The sequence below is a fragment of the Cebus imitator genome, unplaced genomic scaffold (genome assembly GCF_001604975.1).
Source record: "Cebus imitator isolate Cc_AM_T3 unplaced genomic scaffold, Cebus_imitator-1.0 Scaffold107, whole genome shotgun sequence".
Taxonomy (NCBI): Eukaryota; Metazoa; Chordata; class Mammalia; order Primates; family Cebidae; genus Cebus; species Cebus imitator.
In genome coordinates, this window is record NW_016107422.1 from 4,857,354 (window position 1) to 4,872,244 (window position 14,891).

General features: G+C 51.2%; 1 protein-coding gene across 1 annotated transcript in view; it reads right to left on the reverse strand.

The window, feature by feature from the left end:
* PTPRE (protein tyrosine phosphatase receptor type E) overlaps positions 1 to 12,555 on the reverse strand; it is a 176,899-nt gene extending 164,344 nt beyond the window's left edge. The window contains exon 1 of the mRNA XM_017537833.2: positions 12,352 to 12,555. The gene's annotated coding sequence lies outside the window, so the exon portion shown is untranslated. The remainder of the gene's footprint in view (positions 1 to 12,351) is intronic.
* Between the last annotated feature and the right edge of the window lie 2,336 nt (positions 12,556 to 14,891).

The window sequence follows — 14,891 nt, forward strand, 5'->3', positions numbered from 1 at the left end:
AATAAATCATTTGTAAACAAAAGCATGCTGCACATAAGATGTTTCCACATGCTACTGCCTTCTCAAGTACCTCCTGGAAGTAAATTGCCAGGCGGGAACCACCCCCAGAGGACTAGGCTGAGCATTCCTTGGGCCAAGCAGACAAAAGATGGATATGCAGTCACAAAGTCATAGCTTCTCACCTTCAGATCCCGCGAAAGGTTGGAATGCACTTCTGTCTGAACAGATGAATAACCCGGGCTTTCTTTTTATGGATGCAGATGAGGGGCCTTGGTTTCCCGAGGCCAGCACCATAGGCAGCGTTGCAGGCACAGGAGGGAGGAATAAGGGGTCAGTCCACTAGGGGCAGCACAGAGCAGGAAGAAGGCAACCCGGGTGACAGGGGCAGGCAGCGTGCCCTGGGCAAGTCTCCCTTTCCTCATCTGCAGCTGGCCTCCAGCTCTGAGTCTAAATAGGAAGATCAAATCGCTTGCCAAACTTCTCAGATTGTTAACATCTAAAGCGCAAGGGTAGAATTTAACTTTGGTTTTTGGTGAGCTGAAAGACTTAGACGGAAAATAACATGTCTAGTTATATTCAAACATATCAGAAAGGTTATTGAGAAAATCAGCAGAAATGAGTAAAATTGTCTTTTTTTATTTGACCTCGATGCCTTTAAGTGCCAGTTCTGCAGTGTGCAATGAATTCCATTTCCTCGGCACATCGATTGAGCCAAATCTGCCTCGGTCCTAGGCACTGCCCTGCACGGAAACGCAGAAACATACCCGGGTAAGGTTTGATGTGTAAAATAAAGGTACGAAATGAATTTTTGCATCTTCAAAATGCAACAACTCCTACAATAGATGTGCCCATAAATTCACCCCCGGTTTCTGAGAACCAGGACTTTGAGACGGGTTCCAGCCCAAGGAACCTTCAGTTGACCTTCCCTCTTCCCTGAAGGGAAGAAAATTCTTGCATTTCCCAGTCAGGCCAGTTCTCTGCAATTTTGCAAAAAGGCTCTTTCACACTCCTTGAGAAATACTCCGCGCTCAGCAGCCATAGTTCTTCCTCGTGGGCAGGCCCCGCCTTGGCTCCTGCCGTCATTGTGTGTCTGACCTCCGACTCTGCCAAAGTGCCAACTGCTAGGATGCTGACTGGGCGGGGGTGGTCCAACAGCCATGAAGCCAGCCCTGGGACTTGGTTTGCATGAAAAGCCAAGATTCTTTCAGCCTTTCCCCCAAGCTACTGTTTTTACTCCTTCAATAATCTTCATTGCTTCCATATAGATTTTCTCCTTTTTAAAAGGAAACTTAAATGTGGTGCTCCAAGCCAGCCTGAGGTCTTTAGATAAGAGTCACAGGAGCCAGAGAGAGAGCCGGGTGACCCTCATTTGTCCCCATCAGAGGCCGAGGGTCATCTCATGGAGTTTCTCGAGATCATTCCCACCTGCTTTGTAAGTGGGAGCAGGAGACATCACACCTCCTGTAAGATGACTTCTCTGATGACAACAGCCATCATTAAATGATTCATTACATGGCATTCTTCTTCTTATTTTATTTTGTTTTTTTTTTGAGATGGTGTCTTGCTCTGTCACCCAGGCTGGAATGCAGTGTTGTGATCTTGGCTCACTGCAACCTCTGCCTCTCGGGTTCAAGCAATTCTCCTGTCTCTGCCTCCCAAGTAGCTGGGATTACAGGCACGCCCCACCATGCCCAGTTAATTTTTGTATTTTTAGTAGAGACAGGGTTTCACTGTGCTGGCCTGGCTGGTCTTGAACTCCTGACCTTACGTGATCTGCCCACCTTGTCCTCCTAAAGTGCTGGGATTACAAGTGTGAGCCACTGTGTCTGGCCTACATGGCATTTTATTAGGAATACTATCTAGTCCCTAAGAATGTACAGTGTAACCCAATTTCAAGATTACAACATTTTCTTTGAGACAAGGTCTCACCCTGTCACCACAGTTGGAGTACAGTGGTGTGATCATGGCTCACTGCAGCCATAACCTCCTGGGCTCAAGCAATTCTCCTGCCTCCACCCCCAGAGTAGCTGGGACTACAGGCACACACCATAATGCCTGGCTAATTTTAAAATGTTTTTAGAGACAGTATCATTATGTCGCCGGGACTGGTCTCAAACTCCTAGCCTCAAGCAATCCTCCAACCTCAACTTCACAAAGTGTTGGGATTACAGGCGTGAGCCACCACACCTGGCCCCATAAGCCAATATTTAATAAAGATGACAGTTTATTGCAGTGAAGCACAAACTTTGACACTTTCAGTTTCATGCTGAAAAACTCTCTTCACTTCCCCTTGGACAGACCCTCCCTGCTGGAATCAGCTGCTTGGATTCCACACACTGGAGCAGCTTCCGTCTCCCAGCCTGGGTGCGTGATCATCCCGTAAGCCTGGGTCTGATCCACATGGAGCCAATCACCCTAGTCAAAAATGGGGCCTTGGTTCTCACCCTCATCCTCTCACCGGCACGGTCATGTTGCCTATGAATCCAACCTGCTGACTTGGTTTCCTCCATCACCTCCATTCTGGCTTACCAGGCACAGAGCCAGCAGCAGGTCCCTTCTCAACCTCACAGCTGAGCATGCTGCTGGACTCTGTGGGGCTGGCCAGGCCACACAAAAGCGACACACCTGGAACCTGTGAGCCGCAGGATCAGGGGAGAGGTGTGAGGAAGGAGTCGCTGAAACTGTAAAAATGACACATGTGCACACGTGCATTTTTCTGGAGAATGAGTCCGTAGTCCTCCTTAGAATCTCAAAGGGGTCATAATTTAAGGCAAGTTAAGAACTGCTGGTTCATCAGACAGAATCCAGACTCCTGGATGGTATACAAGTGTTTGCATCTCTCTTGTCCCATCCCCTCCATCCCTGGGCTCCAGCTCCAGACAGGACACAGTGCTTTCCACTGCCAGGCAAGCACATGGCAGCCCCTCTGTCCGCAATGCTCAAGCCATCAGCTGCCTAGAAAATGGCCCAGTAAACCAAGTCTCGTTGTATTAGTCCATTTTCATACTGCTATAAAGAACTGCCTAAGACTGGGTAGTTTATAAAGGAAAGAGTTCAGCATGGCTGGGGAGGCCTCAGGAAACTTACAATCATGGTGGAAGGGGAAGCAAGGCACCTTCTCAGAAGGCGGCAGAAAGGAGAAGTGGGCAGCGAAGAGGAAAGAGCCCCTTATAAAACCATCAGAGCTCATGAGAACTCAGTACCGTGAGAACTGCATGGAGGAACCGCCCTCAGGATCTAATCACCTCCTACAAGGCCCCTCCCCCAACACGTGGGGATTACAATTTGGATTACAATTCAAGATGAGATGTGAGTGGGGACACAGAGCCAGATCTTGTCACTGCTCTACCTGGGGAGGGCCTTCCAGGCCCCTACTCCTCTGCAAGAGCATCCAGCATCACATTTAACACTCTCTGGAAGTGAGTTCTATCTCCCTGTGGACCTGGAATAGCCACACAATGCCACAGGTGATCATGCCTTTTTTTTTTGTAACTCCAGTGCTGACCACAGTGTGTACGGATGCTCCTCAGCTTACAGTGAGGTCATATCCTGATGAACCCATTGTAAATAGAATATATCATAAGTTTAAAATGCACCCAGTACCCAATAAACCCGGTGTAAAGTTAAGGCACTATAACAAAAGCATCGTAAGTCATAGATCCTCTGTATCCTGTAGGTAGTCAATAAACGTTTAATACTTCCATTCGTTCTTTCTAAATGATATTTAGAACTCTTAAACACTACTTACATTTGATGAAAACCAAAAAATATCCTTTGAAAGAATTTTGTTGGCTAGCTAAGAATAGGCCTGGCTTGGCACAACACAGCACAAAATTATTGAATTTCTGGCTCTTGCATTTTTATATTACTTCGGGCCAAAATCTGGACTTTGCTCAAAGGAATTTAAATGGACAGACTGATAACATCTCCAATAGATGACGGAACTTTAGCTGATGTTTGCAATCTTGGCAAAAGCAATTTATTGAATTACTGATGCACTGAATAAAGTGCTGCTATGAGCTTAGGAAAAGAGAGCGCTGAGTCCACAGCAGTTCACAGTTAAGGATGAGGCTACTGTTTCACAGCATTCTTTCCTCCAGTACTTAAACGTCCAACTATTTATGAAACTAAGGTCGCTTTCAGAAAGAGGAAAAACATACTGGAAAAAAGTGTTAATCACAAGGAAACGTTTCACTAGTAACATGTAAGTTTTCGGATGATTTGAAATAATGTGGCTAGAAACAAGTTTCTTTTTGATTAGTAGACTTCCTAGTGCAACTAAGTCTGTACGGGAGTTTTACTTTTACATATTTACAATGCAAAACTGTGTTATTCTCTTTGGAAGAGCATTTGCAGGCTTTCTATTCATTAAAGTAAGTGCCTGAAGGCAACATTTTGTTGGCCTGGATTGAGTTACTGTAAATCCTTGAATGTAATAAAAATCCACAATATTCAGGCTTTTCATTAACTCATACTGATTTCCTCCCCAGGAACTGTGAGAGCTTCTGCTTCAGAGATTCAGAGTGTGTGGGTCTGAGTATTAGCTCCACACCCTGACGTGAAGATATGCCAGCCCTGTGCCCTCTGAAATTGTCCTGGATCATTCCTTGGTCCTTATCTCATGCCCAGCATGCAGGGCTCACATTCCAGGTTGAAAGGGAACTTCCAGGTCTCCTCGGTTACAAACATTGGAAGATAGAAGCTCAGCATCTAAGAAGTGCTTTCTCTCCTGTGTATAGAACAGTGGGAACGTGCCCTGAAGAGAGGAGGGATTTGGAAAGAAACACAGACGCCTGTAGGAAATAGTCTGTGCTGAACTCTTTTTTTTTTTTTTTTTTTTTTTTTTTTTTTTTTTTTTTTTTTTTTTTTTTTTTTTTTTTTTTTTTTTTTTTTTGAGACGGAGTTTCACTCATGTTACCCAGGCTGGAGTGCAATGGCGCGATCTCGGCTCACCGCAACCTCCGCCTCCTGGGTTCAGGCAATTCTCCTGCCTCAGCCTCCTGAGTAGCTGGGATTACAGGCATGCACCACCATGCCCAGCTAATTTTTTGTATTTTTAGTAGAGACGGGGTTTCACCATGTTGACCAGGATGGTCTCGATCTCTTGACCTCGTGATCCACCCGCCTCGGCCTCCCAAAGTGCTGGGATTACAGGCTTGAGCCACCGCGCCCGGCCTGTGCTGAACTCTTAGCAGGTCTCTCTGGAATCTAGAAAACGAGCTGGAGCATTCCATAGGGAGAATTTACTTTGTCTTCCCCAGAGAAGGCTGGAGGCCTTCCCACCTCCAAAGATCCGTCCCATGTTTTCTCAGTAACAACCCAGCCTTTTCCTGAAAGTACATTTTGTAACAAGTGGATGGGGTTAGAAGAGTTAAGAGTAGAGCCTGTCCTGGGAAAAACGGTGGTGTCAGAAAAAGTGGCAGCCGGTGTCTGCAGAGCCTGTATTTCCACCTGTGCTGTGTGTGTCGGTCTGCTCTTGGGTTGCAATACAGGAATACCTGAGGCTGGGTAATTCATAAGAAATGAAGTTTAATGGGCTCATGGTCTGCAGGCTGTGCACAAAGCATAATGCTGGCACCTGCTTCAGGTGAGGCTCAGGGAGCTTCCATTCAAGGCAGAGGAGGGAGGGAGCCAGCATGTCACATAGTGAGAGTGGGAACAAGAGAGAGAGTGGGGCGGGGGGCGGGGTGCCACACTCTTTAAAATGACCAGATCTCATGTGAACTAACTAAGCGAAAACTCACTCATTACCAAAGGGATGGCGCTAGTAATCGTGAGGGACCTGCCCCCACGATCCAGTACTTCCTACCAAGCCCTGCCTCCAACATTGGGCATCACATTTCAACATGAAATTTGGAGGGGACACACAGCCAAACCGTACACAGTGTTTCCAACAACAAAATAAAAACCTTTGCCCCGTGACAAGGATTTCAGACCAAAAGGCTGGTGGATGAGGTAGGGGAAGGAGGGAGAGGACGGTCCCAAGGTCGGACATCAAATCATGGAAAGAGGAGTCCACCTCTGAGGCCAGCCTCTTTAAACTGGAGAAGAAAGGAAGGCTGGAGCTCCCCAGAGTTTCACCTGGAACCTGCCTGGACAGGAGCGTCCACTTGTCTGGGCTGTGCTTGGTGGGCGGGTCCCGACCCTCAGAGCACCCTTGTGCACGTTAGCTGAGGCGTCGGGGCCACGCCTGCGGAGAGCGAACCAGTCTGCAATGCAGCCCTGTGAGAGCCCTACTGCTGAGACACAGCCTGGAAAACGCCAAGTTCTTCTGGAGTAAAAGGACTTAGTACAAAGGTCATTTAAAACAATACACTGTAATCAAGTGGCTATGTGATAGGACATTTAAAAATCTCAGTTGAGAAGAAAAATGGAACTAATGTTCTCCCTAGTACAAAACTGGTGACTAATGTTCAGCTGAAATGTCCAAACGGATTTAGGGACATTAATAACCAAAAATTATGTTTCTGCATTTATCAAATAGAAATTAAGTGACTTGCCTTGAGGACAAAGCGACTGTAGTGGAGGAGAAGTCAGGGCTGACATCATCTCCGGCCTTGTGTGAGACCACTGGCCCACTGGTGAGTGGCCAGGCCTTCGAGCATCACCTCCCTCGATCCCCAAGCATCCCTTGGGGGCATAACGCTCCCCACTGTAAAGATTTGGGCTCACACTGGGCCAGGGGAGGTCCCTTGCCTTGTCCAGAGCCTCAGTCTCATGGGTCCCCATCTGATCCCAGTACTTCTGCTCCTAAGTCCTTTCCCTGAGAACCAGGCTGTGTTGCCTCCCTTGAAAACAAAGCCCCATGGCTTCCACCTGCTGCTGGTATTCAGACAGAGTAAAGTCACAGCGGGGAGAGCGTGCTCCTCTCGGCCTCCTCCCCTGCCACCTGGACAGGCACCTACTGAGTTCTGTTACCTCCATCCATCCATGTCTCCACTTCACATACATGCGCAGAGTGAGCTCTGAGCTCCCGGCATTGTGACCGGCTGTCCATCCCTGGGAGCTGATGACAGTCACATATCTGCCTGGGGAGCTCACAGCCAAACGCTATCATTCCCATGCTAGCCCTTCCCTTGGATCAAATGTGCTGCCAGCACCCAGACATGGGATTCAAACAAGTTTCCCTATCAGTTCTTTACTCTCCACCCACCAAACACTAACACCAAAGCACCTGCCCAAAACACGTTTGGTTTTTAGCACATAACTAAGAATCCTTTTTTTTCTTCAAACATTTCCTTACTCCCTGCTGGACTTTATATTTGTTTTTGGCAGAAAGATTTCTCTGCCCCTTTTGTTACTTGTTACAGTATACATAATGGACTAGATTAACTGAACATTCTTGATTGCATTTGAAAGATATTTTTAAAACAGAAGTCCTTTTAAAATATTTTATCTGGCCCCTATTTCATTGGGAATCAATATGAAATGATGTTTATTTTTCTGAAATAGAATATTAAGAATTTTTATTTCATAAGCTTAATCAAAGCTTCTGAAGTATTCGTACAGTTGAAAGAAAGACAGAGGGCCCACATTTCTTGTGGTGAACAGGGTGTTGTAATAGTTCAAAGGCTGTGCACCACATCAAACCCCCCCACGCGGAACACCTGGACGGGGCGGACCAACACAGGTATGACTGGGAGAAAAGCAGGAACCCAGGGAAGAAAAGGAAGCTGGCTTCATAATCCCTAAACTAGGGGTCTCCTCGCCCACATCCAGCAGCAACCGACCCCACAACTGCTCACCTGTGTCTGCGCAAGGATTAGTAATGTTCAATCAACCCCTATTGCCTCAGGTATGGCTGATGTAAACTCCCAGCCATCTAAAATATCATCCAGGACTCTGGGTGAAAAGAAAATGCTACTGACAAAATAATGAGAAGTTAATCCTCCAAAAGAAACTTTTGATAGGTCTAGGGCCAGTACCTAAAATTGGCAGCATGCTACACGTACCCGCAGGACTCTCTCTCACTCTCTCTAGATTTGGTGTACAAAGCAGAGACATGTGGCTAAGTGCTGAGCCAAGAAACAGGAGGCACCCCGCCTGGGATCCAGCAGCCCTTTCTGCCCAGTGGTGGGGAGGGGTGAAATCGGGCGGAAGCACAGGAGCTGTGAGGGACTCAGAGATGGCCTGGGACAGCCCCTTTCTTTGGATAAGCAAAGTGAAGTTCTGAGAGTTTCTAGGGTAGGCCACAGCTTCCTAGATCTAAGTTCTGGTCTAGAAGCTGCTCTCCTATCCTGGTTCCATATACCTCATTCTAGCCCACACTGCTTCTCCGGCCTGGGCTTCGTTTGCTTTTGCAAAGCCTCACACCCAGCCTGGTTTAATTCAGGCCACGAGCCCAGGTTCAAGTGCAGAGCAACTTGCACTTCTGCCTCATCGATCACTGGAGTCAGTGATGCACGTTGAAGAATAGATGGCTTCTTGGTAAGTGATAACATTATGAGATTAAAATACTTAACCACGAAAAATTTGCATAATAATCATTTAGGCTGTCAATGGAAAAAAATAAAGTTATCTAGCATGTCACACCATACTGATTTGACCTCCCAATCTGGATGATGCACAAAAGGTATCCATCTACTCATATGGTTTTTGGCTTAGTTCATATATTCATTCAAACTTCACTGATTCTCTTTGTTTTTCTGTGACAGGGTCTTACTCTGTCAACCAGGCTAGACATGACTCACTGCAGCCCTGACCTCCCAGGCTCAGATGATTCGCCCACCTCAGACTCATCAGTAGCTGGGACTACAGGTGTGCAGCACCACACCCATCTAATTGATTTGTGTGTTTTCTACAGACAGAGTTCCACCATGTTGCCCATGCTGGTTTGGAATTCCTGGCCTCAAGTGATCTACCCGCTTCAGCCTCCCAAAGCGCTGGGATTACGGTTGTGAACCACTGCACCCAGCCTCAAACTTCATTGATTCTTACATGAGCAATGCACAGCATTAGATGTTGTAGGGGAAAGATAACCACAGTTTACTGCATACCAGCCACATGGCCTGTAGACCGTATGCATCCTTTGTCTCCCTCACAGCAGCACCCTGGGGAAATAGAGATGACGACTCCCATTCTACAGAAGAGAACATTGAGGCCTGCATTTTGAGTCATTTAACCAAGGCCACACCAGAGTTAGAATTTGAATCCACACCTGAACCCAAAGTACACATTCTCAGAGACACACCCTCCATCCTTAAAGCTCTGGCTGCCTAGTGGAGCAGATAAACTACCTGAGCAGGTGAACTGGACATCAAAATCGAGTCCAGTAAGTGATTTAGGACAGGCACAAATAACGTTCTATGGAACCAAGAGTAAGAGAGACTCCTCTCAGGTAGAGGGTCCAGGAAGGCTTTGTGGAGACTGAGACATTTGAGGTGGGCCTTGAGGTATGGGTAGGAGTTCCTAAAATGGAGATAAAGGAGAAGGAGCCTGATAGCAGGGAGCTGAGTCTTGGGATCTGGAAAGCTTTGGGAGCTTCATGGAAGACAAAGCCATTGGTTCAGTAGGAAAAAGCCAAAAGAAAAACCAGAGATCTTAGAACTGCAGTTTTTTTCCCAAGTGATATTCAAATATTAAGAAGGCCAGTGTTTACCCTAATGAGTACATTCATTCCTGCTTTGGCAACAGAAGTTCTGTAAGGGTGACTCAAATGTTATAAATGAAAAGGACTTGTCTGGCAAGGGAATGGAGGGCAGCTTCGCTCCTGTCCCCTCCCTGATCCCAAGCCTTCCTCCCTGGGAGGTCACTTAGGGTGTCTCTGGTCCAAGCTGACAGTCATTTTAGCAGGTGAGTCCAGCATCTCCAGAAGAGCTGGCCGCATGACTCCTGGATGAACCATGCCCATCCATGTCAGCAAACATGTGGCAGCCTAGCAACTGTACAACATCCACGCAGCAGACACACACTTGCTCCATCAGCACTTGTGCTTCAGGAAGGTCTCACTTCCCACTTGTTCATCTGTGGACAGCAGTCCTCGAGGTTCCACGGGCAGGACCATGGTTGGGCACTGGAGATACAGTATTGTCCTCTCTTCACAGAAACTACAGTCCGGCATAGATTTCAGAAGCAACATGGAGGCTGGTGTAATTGGATGGATAAAGACAACACTGGAAGGGGAGGGGAGATCACAAGTTTGATTTTGACACATTGAGTCATGGGGCAGTTGATATTCCAGAGAGAAATGTCAAGTGGGAGTCTGCGGGTGAGAACTGCAGGGGGGACCGGGGGTAGAAACACACCGCTGGCCTGCAGGGGGGGAATATTGCACCTTAGACTACGCTAATGGTGGTGGAGATGGCGCACAGTGGACCCGCTGAGGCACAGCTGGGAGAAGCATACTTCCACCAATTGAAACTGATGCATCTGCCGTCACTCCCACGGTGACTGCCTCTTCTCTTGGGGTTCAGGGGCAATGGTTTGCACACACAGCAGCCTCTCGTCTTGAGGGCAATGATTTACACATACAGCCGCATCCACTCTCGGGGGGCAATGGTTTGCACACACACGTATCCCTGGAGAAGAGCGGACTCCCATCAGGACACAGTGCTTCAGGACCTCCTCCAGGCTTCCGTGGAGGTGGGGTTGCTGACACAGGGAGTGGGTCTCTCTTGGCTGGGTGGCTCCCCCGCAGAAGTGAGAGGTAGCCTCTGTGTATGGCTTTTCAATTTACCCTCACTTTGTGTCCACTCAGGGCCTCCAAGGAGCATCACACAAAGAGACAATAACGCCCTCATCCACTTCCCTCAACTGGTTTGACTGGAACTGATGAGGGACTGTGTGATTAAGTTCCAAGCATCTGGACACATGCAGTCACCTGGCCTTTTACAGAGACAAACCTAGCTCCTAGCTCTTGTCCACATGGGAACAGTCTGTTGGGGCAGGGAGGGGGTGGTGGTGACTCACAGGCATCACCAACATCAATGAACAAAAACCTCAGCCCCCACAGTCACATTCAGGGGCAGGGCCTTGTGTGGGAAGGGCTGGGTGCTGCATCAGGCCCCTCTCACTGACAGCGCAGCCCCCTCCTCTTGGGCCTGCTCCACCTCACCTCTAACCTTTTGCTCCTCAAATGCCAAGAGCCTATGCCTGGAAAGTACAGACCCCCAATGCTGCTCACACCAGAGTCCTGCCCATACCGTGCAGGCTGAGTGACCATGGTGGTGACACGCTGGCCCCAGCCACTGGCACCCCCCACCCCCAACACACAGAGTTTAAATGGGCAAGAGTCATATAGTGGGCAGAGGCAGAACTTCATGGGTCTTTGGGACACAAGGACCTCCACGCCCTGGGTCAAGGGGTACCTGGGGCCAAACGCAGAGCTGACTGGACATGGACACAGTAATTTCTGGATCACATGATCACTCTTTGCTGGTGTTCATTCAAGTCAGCCATACACTCATTCACTCTAAAATACAAGCGGAGAGCTATATGCTTTCTTTGAGTTTCCTGGATTGAAACTCTGATGGAATGGTCACTACTCAAGACAAATCAATACCACAATTATGCAAGTATAATTGCCTAACCTTTCCGGAAAGGTTTGCATGCCTGGAAGGAATTTAGGTCAGGTCCAGTACGGTCTCCATCCGGCTTGGCTCTGCCTCCCCATCCTGTGGGTTGCCTGGCCTTCCCCAGATGGTCCCGGGAGCGCTCAGAATTGGCACCGCCCTGGCTTCTGTGCCTGGGAGCCCTGTGAGGTCACCGACCCTGCAAATCAATCGTGGCAGTCCGGCTTGGACCACCTGCCAGGGTCTCCCCACCGTATCTCTGAGCGAGCCCCCGCGGCTGCTGTGTCCCGCTCCGCCTGCCTCGCGCTGGGAAGGAGCAGTCGCCCGGCTGCGGGGCAGCACCGTGGCAGCGCGCTGGCCCCTCCCCGAGTTGGCACAACTCGAACCACTTTCTTCAAAGGCTCCAGCCTCCAGCCTAGCGTGCGCGCAGCCCCCCACGCGCGCCCGGCACCCGCTCTCCGTGTCGCCCGCTTTCACGTACACCGCCCTGCCGCCGGCCCCCGCGCAGTCGCCACCCGCAGACCCGCGCGCCCTGCTCCTGTTTACCGAGAGGGAGCGTGAGCACCGCCACTGTGGTCGCCAAGTTGGGCTGGAGACTCTGGGTGAGGGGACGCGCCGCGGGCCGGGGTCAGGAATCCGGGGTCCCGAGGTCCCCAGCCTCTGGTACCTGGAGCCCCGCAGGGGCGGAGGGGACAGGGTCGGGACTCGGAGCCCCGGAGCGGCCCTTCCCTCCCGCGGCGGCGGCCGAGGCAGCATCCCCGGCCTGCTTGGGCCGCCTGGGGCGCACGGTTCCCGAAGGGGCTCAGGGGCGCAGGGTCCCCGCCCGCACGCACGCGCTCACCTCGGGGGGGGCAGTCCGGTCGCGCCGATCGCGCTGCCGCGGCGGCTCCGCATCTCCCGGGCGCCCGCCCGCCGCCCTCCGGGGCGCCCGGCTGTCTCCGCCGGGCGCGAAGAAGGGTCGCGGGGACGCGCAGAGGCCGCGGGTTCCTGCCGCCGCTCCCGCCGGCTCCTGCCTCGCAGTCCGCAGCCGAGCAGGAAATTTGTCCGGCCGGCCGGGTCTCGCTGCCGCCCCTGCTCCTGCTCCGGCTGCGGCTCCGCGGCGGGGGCGGGGGCCCGGGTGCTGCGAGGAGCGGGGGCGACGCCTGGTGCCCGGCGCTGGGAGCGCATCCAGGGCGCCCGCCCTACCCGCACGGCGGGATGGCCCGGAGGCCCTGCCCTGGGAGCACCCAGGCACTGTGGGCATCTGTTTACCCAAGGCTGGTGCCCCTGCCAGGGAGGCCTGGCCCAGCCCCTCCGCCAGGACCCAGGTGCACAGAGAGAGGGTCAAGGTATGGTGGGCACTCACACCTGTGGGAGAGCAAAGGCAAGGCCCGGCCTCTCCCTGCTCTGTCCCTGTGCACCAGGAAGTGGCCTGGCTGGGGACTCGCCCTGGTCTTGCAGCAGGTGTGGGAAGCGCAGGGAAGCTGGGAGAGCTGTGAGGTCGCTGGGCCTGGTGGCCTCCTCTGGAAAGAGGGGTAAGGCGCCTGTTTGGGGGATATTGAAGAGGGCTCGCTTGTCGTTAAGGAAGCATCTGGCAAAGTTAAAAACGCGAAGAGAAAGAAAAGCCACAGAGCCAGGCGCTGGGCCTGCTGTCTAGCCGACTTCTTCCAGGGAATTTCACTCAAGCTATTTCGAGAGGTTTCAGAGAACACGCAGTTCCATGGGAGGAGCAGAAAGGGCCCTGGTGGCATCTTGGTTCTGAATCTCTGTGCGGTGCCCTCGGTGGAGCCAAGGCCCAGCCCTCATGAGGAAAGCTGGATTCTGTGGTAGGGCTCAGCTCATTAGGGTCATGAAGGAATGAATGAATGAGTGAATGAATGAACCATGAGAAAGTGGCAGTTCGGGTGTGTTACCCACGTTGCACTGATTGCCAGCCGAGGACTCTTAGCATACTTGAGGCCTGTTCCGAACAGAGCTACAGGCCCCAAAGGCTGCAGAACAGTGGGCACCTCCCGGCAGAGGCCACCCGCAGGTGATGTGCCCAGAGTGGGACTTCCCCCTCCACAGGGGCAGAGAGCTGTGAAACCAGTGGAGAACTTGAGCTTCACCTTCCTGCCCTGCCCTGCCCTGCCCTGCCCATTTCTGTCCCTAGGGGCCTTGTCTAGCCCCAGAGCTTCAAACACCAACCATATGGGAATGACTCTAAACAGCACGGCCCTGGGCCCTCTCCTCCAAGCCCAGCTCCTCCCGGCTGTCTCAGACCTACCTCTTGCTCTTACTTGGTTTCTCTGTGGTCATCCCTGTCCCTGCCTCCATGGCCCACCTCCAGTCCATCTCCAAGTCCACTTCCCACCAGCTTCTCCATGCCTCTCGCCCCTCTCTCCTTTCACTGCCTTCACCCCTCCAAAGCCTGCAGTGGCTCCCCAGCTTCTGACCACTCTCCCAGATGATCCATTCTTCGCACTTTGTCCAGGGCACCTTACAAAGTGTAAACCGGGTCCTGCTAGCTCCCTGCCTAAAAGCCTCCATGCAGAATAAGACGCAAACCCCAGGAAGCTCCCTGGCTTCCCCAAGCCTCTCACCCCTGCCCGCTGGCATTCAACCAAGCCTCCTTACTCTCAGTGCCAGAACCAAGCTCCTTCTTGCCTGGGGCTCCTGGCTCCTTACTGGTGGCCTCTGGAAGATCACCGTTGCACCCGCTCCTTCTTGCTGGTGGCCCCTGAAGACTGCCCTGCAACCCTCTCCTCTACCACTCTCTTCCACAACCCCATCACAGTTTAGAATTACTTGTGGGTTTATTTGCTCCTTTGGTGTCTGTCATGTCCTGCTCCCCTACCCCCAGGGCTGTAAGCTCTAGCAGCCCAGGCTCTGCGGCTCTCCATGTGTTCTCAGATGAAAGCTCCTAAAACAACTTCAATAGCCAGGAGGTGCTCGGTGAAGGCATCTGGGCTGACAGAGCAGAGGAGGATGGGCTCCAGCCGGCAGCAGCAGCAGCAGCCTGGTCACCTCAGAGCCCAGCAGGGCAGGCGGCTCCCTCCTGAGTGCACCTCCAACGAGTAGTTGAAGTGGGGACGGTGCCCCATGACATCACCAGGCTTTGGATTTTTCTGCAGTTGTGGCCTGCAGAGCCAGGCTTATGTACATGAAGGCTGTAATTACAAATCTCTGCTGAGCACAGTTTTGCTTGCTAACGCTGCAGGGCTGGGGAGGCAGAGACTGTGAGCTAAGAAGACAGAAACAAGTTGCCTTTGTCAGACATCTGCTATTGGAAAGTGAACAGCCTTGATAACATGATGGGAAGGCAGATGGCAATTCCTTCCTCATAATATCTTCTCTGCTGGACCCCAAAAATTATTCTAGGGATTCAACAATATCCCTCAACTCTTACTAAAGACTACAGAC